This window comes from Rosa chinensis, chromosome 7 (genome assembly GCF_002994745.2).
Source record: "Rosa chinensis cultivar Old Blush chromosome 7, RchiOBHm-V2, whole genome shotgun sequence".
In the NCBI taxonomy this organism is placed as follows: domain Eukaryota; kingdom Viridiplantae; phylum Streptophyta; class Magnoliopsida; order Rosales; family Rosaceae; genus Rosa; species Rosa chinensis.
In genome coordinates, this window is record NC_037094.1 from 47,052,581 (window position 1) to 47,062,490 (window position 9,910).

Genomic DNA, 9,910 nt, shown 5'->3' on the forward strand with positions numbered 1-9,910 from the left:
AATATTTATTTGAACTTGAAGTTGAAGTTAAGCATACGAAATCTTAGAACCTGTAGTTCTAATAATAAAACATTTGAACCAGAAGTTTCGAGTGAATTTTCGCATGTCAATTGATACGTTTCTTTTTATGCTTACCTAAAACTTTCTTATTGTTATCCTATAAGTGTGCAAGAAGTTCACTCCACCTTAGAACTTAGAGTTTTAATTGTGCAGACTCGAGCCATAAGTCTCGAGTGAATATATAAACAATTTATCATAAAGTTTTAATTTGGGTCAACCTCAAACCTGAAGCTTTGAATGGATTATTTTGACACCAATTTAAAAGTAATTAGCATATATTCAACCATTGGTTTGTGACGAATGAGTATGAGTATACCCCAAATTTGTGATTGTGGATTTTGTAATTAAAAGAGATCAGAACCTGTAGTTCCTTGATCCTTAATTACATGAGGACTTGAAGTTCTGAGCTCAATGATCAAACTAACTAGATGACCATCTAAAGTCCTTCACTCATAAGTTATGGTCATCAAGTTTAAACTCGACATTTCGAGTATGTCATTTTGGCCAGAAGTTCAAAATAAATTTGATGTTAATAACAATATAGTAATTGAACATCAAATTTTACATGAATAACACAGACCAGAAACTTCGTGTATATCCTATGAGATCCACTGTTCAATTCTTACAAATTTGATTTGTGTCATCTTCAAACTAATGTTTTGAGTGACTTTCAGACAATGCAATTTATCCATGGTGTCCAGAAAACATTATTAAGGCTTATGCTTATGAGGCTAATATAACAAGCATCTCAAATCTTACATATCTGATTGATGGCTCCAGAAGAGCACACATTATTGTCTCTTTGCATTCTGTGCCTCCAATATTACCAGACATGTATAATCTCCTCGTCTCATGGATCTCATTGTATAGCAAGAAAGCCGATTGACATGGCTATACCATGAAATGCCACCAGAAGTGGATCATGGCAAGAGAGAAATCATGAGTCAATGTAAATATTGCCCTAATATCCACGCATGTGAGGAAATTAAAAATTGGGCGTGTGTCGCCTATGGTACACTATTTGGTGAATGTTTATCAAGCCGGTTTCAAAATGGCACTAGTCAAATTAAATTGCATTGACTAATAAGAACATTGAGATTATTACACATCCCTGATGTCTTTTGCTCATAACAAGCAAAGTGAAAGCACTATTGTGTTATTCCTCAGATTCATTGTAACCTCTTGAGTTTTCATTGAAACTAAATGTTTTTAAATTCGATTATCTAGGAACCTGATGTTCTTTAAGAGGTTGTTATAAATTGAAAAAAATTGAAACCTCAAAGTTCTTGGATCTCCAATTATATGAGGGCCTGGAGTCCCTCCTCTTTATGACTATACAAAAATATACGTGACAGTGAACTTGAGGTTCTCCACGTGATAAAGTTACTTTTTATCATGGATTGTAGTCTTTAACTCGAAATTTCGAGTGTACATTTTGTCAACAGTTTAAAATGAATTTGGTCTATTGCAATTCTTAATATTTCACAATTGATGTTTACTAAAGGTAAAGTAACATTCAAATCAAGAGTTGTAGATCTTGATTTATGGCTCCAAATGAGCTACTATCATGTTACCAAATTTGAAATATTGTTGCACTAAGTGCTTCCTATATCGTTGGAGAAGACTTTATGCCATCGGATATATATTGTATTGAATTTTCTGCAGTAAATTAAGGCATATGATGTCATGAACCTGAAGTTCCTTGAACCAAATACACTATTTTGGCATGACCGGTTACGTCATCTTTGTCTACCATGTTGCATAGAATCACTTACAAGTTTTGATGACTACTAACCTGACTCACAAGTAAATTGTTTATTTACCAAATATTTACGAGTTGTCACTTTAATGAGACTATCCTCCTACCATGAGGAGGAGAAAGTTTGTTCCTGAAGAACAACATGAATTGGTGTGAGATATTTATCCACCGTCTCATTTTGATTTTGGGAAATATCTAAGCTAGTGATTTGATTAAGATAGTGACAACATTATATGCTAAAGGCCAAGACCATCTGTTTGGGTTAAAGTCCCTGAGACCAACCATATTAATACAAACAATGTAGACTCCATTTGATTTGTGGGATGCAAGTGTATCCAATTGACATGGTTCTCCTGAAGAGAATGTCATTAAACAATATCACAGCTCCTAATATGGCTACACATACAAAGGGTGTAAGTACGCCATTTGGAAATGATGTCTTAGTGATGCAATAATAAACCAATATGGTTGATGCTAATGGACAAAATATTTTTGACCTAAAACTTGGTTTGGCTTCGCCACCAACCAATGAAGATCTTCACTCCAAACAAAATGATAGATATTTGAACGCATGTTTTGTGCGTGGTCATAATAAGACAGTCTTCCCGCCGTTAGGGGGAGGAAAGACTATTGTCAATTAAATAACGGCGTGAATTTGTGTGGAATGTATCCACCAGGTCTAAAGTTATAAGCTTCCAAAGAGGAAAGTTCATACAAGCCCTATAACGCTCTACAGGAGATTATAAGTAATAAGATCCACATTCTCTACATAATTCTTCTATGAGAGATGATTGTCCTAGAAGTGACAATATATGCCCCAGAAGTGGCATGAGTATCCAATATCAATAAGCTTATTACAGCTAATGCATGCATATAAGAATGTGTGGGATCTATGATTAATGATCATCGATGATAATTTACATATGGTAGCTACCAAAAATCACTAAGGGCTGTATTTATGCTATACCACATTTCATTATGAATGTCGACAAAGTATATTATTGGCCAAATTGGAAAGAGGCAATTCCAATGAAATTGACTATTTGAAACGTGATGAAATACTTGGACCTTTAACCCTACAAGTTACAAAAGGGTATTTACTAAAGTGAAGATAAATCACTACGACACAATGTCTATTTATAGATACATGAGATTATGAATAACTTCCCTTATACCAATGACAATTTTCTATAAGTACAGTGTTACATATAGCTATTATACTGATGAGAGATTTATGGCACATGGTCATTGTACATTATGAAGATCTTAAAGACACATTGCTAAAAGCAAAATCTCAAAAGTAAAGTGTCATTATAAGCGTATTGCTTATCAAATCCTCAAGAGATTCAAATAAATGAATAATTCAAATGCAAGTCCATAACAGGTTGAAAAAGCCTGAAGCTCATTCATGGAATCGAAGAGTCTTATGCTAGCTCATATGTACTCATTTCGTTATAGTTAACGAGACCCAAATTGCATCGATGAGTACTATGACAAGACTACGAAATCGAATTTGAATTATGATTATAATGTTGCAACATATTCTAACTTTCGCAAAGTTATGAATTACTTAAAGCTCTTAAATAGCTTATATATATGAGACGTATCGATACATAAAAATATTGATATGTATGGTGCCATGATTATTTTTTAATGTTTTTAACTGTACAAAGTTAAATGTGTCAATTTCTTTATATTGTTTAGCTATTACTTTGTGTATGAATTTGAGCATGTGAGATTGTTTCTAACCTTATCATATGAAGTAAGGCTTATTGAAAATAGTCTAGCATTGTTAGCATTGCCTAAACTTTGTAGGTATGAAAATTTGTGATGAGCCCCTACATGCAAAGCACACATGGTCTCACTTCAGTGATAGACACATCAAACTACTATACATGGTACATGTAGCTTATTGCATATATGAATGAGGCTTGCAACAATCAGAGGGAGATTCTCATCAGGGGGAGCATCCAAAAGCATGCTACCTAAGACATATGCGCGTTGTGCTCTTTTTGTCCTTCGACTAGGGTTATTTTTGTCCCACTGGGTTTTTGTTACCTGGCAATGTTTTTAACGAGGCAACAATAAGCGCGTCCAATACCATCATTCATTGGTGGACATCCAAGGGGGAGTGTTGTAAATATAATTATCTATGTCGATGTCCACGTAAATACTCATTAGTTATGTACTTTGATGTAAACCCTACATCTATATAAAGGAGGCTAATGAGACTGAATGAAAACACTTCTACTTCCTCCCAACTATTCTCTCTATCTTCTTCCTACTTTTTAACAATTAATTAATATTATAACTTTTAAGGAAAAAATGAGAAAATAATGTTTCCCTGCAGTCCCAAAAATTGATCTTCAAACACCAGGGATATTCTCATATACCACTGATCATCATCATCCTCATCTCACGCTGCATCAAAATTTGGAACCCAAGAGATGAAAACTCATCTAGAATTTGAATAAATAAAAGAAGGTGTTGCATATGAAAAATCCAAAATAAAGAAGATGATCATGAATATAGCAACCACAAGGCATAAATTGGCTTTGTAAATCTTATAGGGATTATAATGAAAAACTGTGAGTTAGCTCTTACTAAGAGATTAAGATTATCTCTGCACTGTGATAATCTTATTTTTGTTAGTGCTAGATTTGCATCATTCCAATAAACATATCTTTGGCAGCAAATACAAATCTATAGAGAAGTTAAATTTAGCCATTTGAATCCATTGGAATGGTTTCAGGAATTAAAAGAGAGGTACATTCTTTTTTCTTTTTTCTTTTTTCTTTTTTCTTTTTTCTTTTTTCTTTTTTCTTTTTTCTTTTTTCTTTTTTCTTTTTTCTTTTACTGAGTGGTGGATAGTGGCTGCGATATATGGAGGATGAGGTTTTGGATTTTTTAGGCTTTATCAAGAAATGAGTTTGTGCGCTTGCTGGATTGATTAACTTCAACATATTTTTCTACTTCCATTTTCTAATATCTTAGAGATGAATAAACTAATTTAAACACATGCTCTAAATAAGAAAGTAAAAAATTGCAGCTTGAATTGTTGGAGGTTCATTTAGGCTGATCTGGTCAATGCCATGTCATTTGGGATGATTTTTTTGTATAGAATTTTGGGATCAAAGAATTTTCCAAAAAAAAATGAATTAAAAATTGTTTGATATTTATCACTAAAATTACAAATTCTAATGTTTACTGATATTAATAAAGTTTCATTTCAATTAAGCTCCTCATGTGGTTTTTAAGATTACTACAGTTTTGACAACAGACTTTCGGGTTTTTGGAATCAACTTATCTATCTATTCTGAGTAAATAGACAAACTTGTAGGTTTTTCACTTGTTCAAGAGGTGTATGTTAAGGGGATCTGCTGTCACCTCTCATGTTTTGTTTAGCTAAAAGTCAAACAGAACAAATGCAAAGAGAAAGTTTAAGAATTTCTGATCGTGTGTGTATTGATCTTCTCCAAAAATATAGTATATACACGTACAAAGTATGCAAACCTAATAGGAAAGTGATTACCTAATTACATCGTAATATACTCCCCCTTAACTACATAATATTCTAAATAATTACACATTCCTAATTACATAACAATTGCTACAATCAAAGGATACAATTAAAGAGTGACTCACTCCAACACTAAAGAAGTTTTAAGTCGTGGGATTTCATTGTTGGTTTATGATAATTCGATTGATTGCATTGCTGCTCCTACAACTATTCTCCTCCCTCCCATGTGCTTTTGCAGAAGTTATGATTTTAATGCAAGCCTCCTCTATTGGTATTCAAGCTCTTAATGAAATTTTGTACGAGTATCCTACTAAGTATTAATTCAGGTCAGGTGGTGAATAAAAATAAGGGGAAATGATCATTTACCCAATTTCAACTTAAAAATTGCCCACTTGCACCACTAACAGTTTTTTAACCTCATTTACCCAAAACACTCTAAGAGATTATTTCCCTGATACCCAATAAAATCTTTTTTTATTCTTTTTATTTATTTTTGGGACTTTTTTGCCCTCTCCTTCTCTCTCACTTAGAGAAAGAAGTCATCCTCCACCTTGCTGTGCTCCGGTGACCAGTGGCCGGCCGCGGTCTCCGGCGACCGGTGACCGGAGTGCAGCGTCCAGTGACCGGAATCCAACAACCAGTCACCGGAATCTCGAATCCGACTGCCGGACTGGTGACCGGATTCCAGCGTCTTAATTTATTGCCCCCTAATATTATCCAGTAACCATATTATTGCCCCCCAGTAATCATATTATTGCCCCCTAATACTCATATTATTGCCTCCAATAATCATATTATTGCCCTCCAGTGAATTGCATAAACTCCCAAAATCAAAATGAATACACTACAGGCACAATTGATCAATTTATATGCATATTATTGCCCCCCAATACTCATATTATTGTCTCTCAATAATTATATTATTGCCCCGCAGTAGACATGTATAACTACTCAATAAAACCTTTTTTTTCATTCTTCATTCTTCTTTCTTCTTTCTTCTTTCTTCTTTCCTTATAGTTTACCAAAAAAAAAAAAAAAAGTGGACACCCAGAATTTGCTCTGGGCACCAGTCTTGGGCATTGTCTATGACTAATTCCTCCTGCTACGCAAGACCACATGAGAAAGACCCCAACGCCCAACCCTAATTTCAAAACCAAATCCGCGTCGTCCACAATCTACTATTCCCGACCCCCAATTTCTGCGATGCAAGACCACATCAGAGAGAACCTAACCCCTAAACCCCACGCCCAGCCCCAATTCCTACCAAATCCGCGTTTTCGATTCTCTATTAGTTAAACCCGAATTCCTGCGATGCAAGAGATTGGGAATTTTCTTCGACATGCGATAGAGCAATTGGAGAGGGAGATTAAAGAAAGAAAAGAGAAGCAGATTAGGGAACTTCAAGAGATGGAAGAGGAGCAGACTAGGATGGCGGAGGTTTTTGCGAAGAATGACACCGATTGGGACTAGGAGCATATTGTCGAAGAAGATTGCGCTTGGGACATGTTTGCCGGCGCCGATCTTGGAGAAGGTGTTGAAGACGTCGCTTTGAGTCTGGGCGGCCGGCTGTAGAGAGAGAGAGAGAGAGAGAGAGAGAGAGAGAGAGAGAGAGAGAGTCTGATCGGTGGAGAGAGAGAGAGAGAGAGAGAGTCTGATCGGTGGAGAGAGAGAGAGAGAGAGGTTTGTAGTTTATTAATTAGATTGGGGGTAAAAATGTCACTTACGTTTAAATTGGGTAAATGGGGTTAAAAAAATCTTAGTGGAGCAAGTGGGCTATTTTTAGACTAAAATTGGATAAGTAGTCACGGCCCCAAAAAATAAATATTTGTTGTTTTTGGGTATGCATGATATGCCATGGATGTCAGCTATTCAAAGTAGTTTGAGGATCAAGATGGGGCGCTGCCTTTTAATTATCTGGGAGTTCCTATCTTCTAAGGATGCCCACAACGTGATTCTCTGCGTCCATGTAGACAAAGTCCAATGCAAGCCGAGTGCTTGGAAAGGAAAGTTCCTATCTCAAGTACCTAGACTTTAGCTAATTGATTCTATTATTCATGGCTTGTTGAATTATAGTATTAAGGATTTACTCTCAGCCTAGTTCTCTCTTAAAGCATGTGCAAAGATGGATACGTAATTTCTTCAGAAGCGGGGATCCCCTTAAAAAAGGAATAGCTTTGGTGGCATAGGATCAAGTTTGTGTACCTAAAGAAAAGGGTGGATTGAATTTGAAAAAAAATCTGTATGTGTTCAAGTAAATCCAAAGCATGTGTCTAGCCCAAACTCTAGGTTACTTAACCTAGTTGTAATATGATTTTGAATTAGAGATATTCTCTAAGATATTCATAGATATCCGATTAATTGTACTATTATTTTTCCTTGTACAACTCTGATTCTATGTCTTGTAATCCTCTATATAAAGAGGCCCTTTAAATCAATGAAAGTACTATTCAATTCTCTCCCAATTTCAGTTTTCCTTAAACACGTTATCAGCACGAAGCTCTAACCCTGAAACAAATAGCCAAACCCTGATTCAAGAAGCTAAAACCTTAAATCCGAATACAAAGCCTTGAACCCTTTTCTGCCTCCACCACACAACTTGAAGCCCTCGACCCCAGGAATCTAGAACCGGTGGCAGAACCATCAGAACCGGTCGAAAACCAACCGAACCGGCCACCGGAAGCTCCATACACCCCGTTGCAAATATTCCACCGGTTCACCATCTTCCAGACCTCCAATTTCAATCAAACTTTGCCAGGAGAAGCCCCTCAGACCAACAATTCAGGAACAGGAAGAAATAGCCCAAAAACTAGTCTCAAAGATCCGATCTTTAAGATCCTGAACCGGAAACGAGAACATCAGGCAGAAAAACCGATAGAAGAAGAAGGAAAAAAAAAAGGAGGAGGAGGCAGCCCACACTGAACCCAAGCCGCCCACTGACCCAGACCCACTACTGGCAGGCCTACCAAGGTGACACGTCAGCAGCCACATCAGCTGATCTGCCACGTCAGCAACTCAGTCAACCCTCCAGTCAGCACTGATCAACGACTTCCGGCGACTTTTCCAGCTAGTTTTCCGGCGACTTTTTCCTGCCAAATTTTCTGGCGACCTATTTCAAGGTATTTTTTTTAAAAAGTTCCCGTTTTTGAGTTTTTATTTCAATTTCTCTTATTTTTCCAGGGACTTACAAACTCCATTCTTCTACCCCCCCCCCCCCCTCCTTTCTTCATCATAGGGGAGACCTAATTAAGCCGAACTGTGGAGGTTCGTGCTCACTCCAAGCTTGGAGCTTGTTGAGATCTCCAAACTTAGAGTTTGTAGAGAATTTATGATCGACCACTTACATCATTATTTCAATCTAATCCAATACTTATTGGAATTGAATTTCTTGTAAGCGATTACGCTCAGAAATTCCAAATTTCTTGGAAGTGATTACCCTCAGAAATTTTATATGTTTCCGTGGTAGCTTTTTCCGCTCCGAAACTAACCATTTTTCTTGTTCTGTTTCAGGATGAGTAACCTGAATAAATTGGACTTTGCTCCATTGGGAACAACTGGCTCTGGATATCACAGGTGGGTTCGTGATGTCCGCCAACATCTCAAGGCCAATGGAACCCTGGATATATACGATTCTCGAGCCTAGCCATGACATGCTAACTATTGAGCAAGCTCAAGTTTTGGAAGAAATTAGAGCGGCCTTAGAGGAAAATAAGGTGAAAGCCATCATCCTAATGACTCGTCATATGGATGATTCGCTCCAGTGCGAGTATATGAATGAAGAAGACCCCAGAAGGTTGTGGGTCTTACTCGAAGAAAGATTTGGCAACGTCTATGATTCCCTGCTTCTTGACCTAGAAGTGAGATGGCATAGCCTTCGCTTCTGTTATTTCAAGTCAGTTCTTGACTACAACTCGGAAGCACTTTGCATTAAATCCTTAATGAAATTCTGTGGTATATCACATATGCGATGTTGATTGAGAAGACTCTCTCTACCTTCCCCGTCTCTACATTGATGGTTGTTAAGAACTATCAAATCGATGTTATTGCAGGAAGGATCACAAGGTTTCATGAGCTCATTGGACTATGAAGATCGCTGAAAAGCCTATGACAACATCCTTGTGAAGAACTATAATTCGAGATCCTTGGAAACAGAGTATATTCGGAAATCCAATTATAGTCGTGCCCCCAAGAGAGGGCACCAAGAGCGAAACCCTAATCTTAGGGATACTTCTGGATGTTCTGGTCCATATAATTGCTCTACTTGGGAAGGTAACCACCAAAATAGGCGAACATGGAACCGAACAGGTCAATGTAGAAAGAGAGAGGGAGGCAACACCTCTGGCCATGTTGGTGGCCCCACCAACACTAAGAGCCATCTAAATGACGCTTTCAAAGCGCCTTAATCAATGGAGTCTGAGCAAAGAGATGTATGTTCTTGATGTGGAATATGCGATCATTGGGCACACATTTGTAAAGCTCGTGAAGAAATTGTCACCGCCTACAATACAAAGCATATTGTGAAGCAAGAAAAGCTCACTATGTGAAACAAGAAGATCAAGAAGATGATCTAGAGT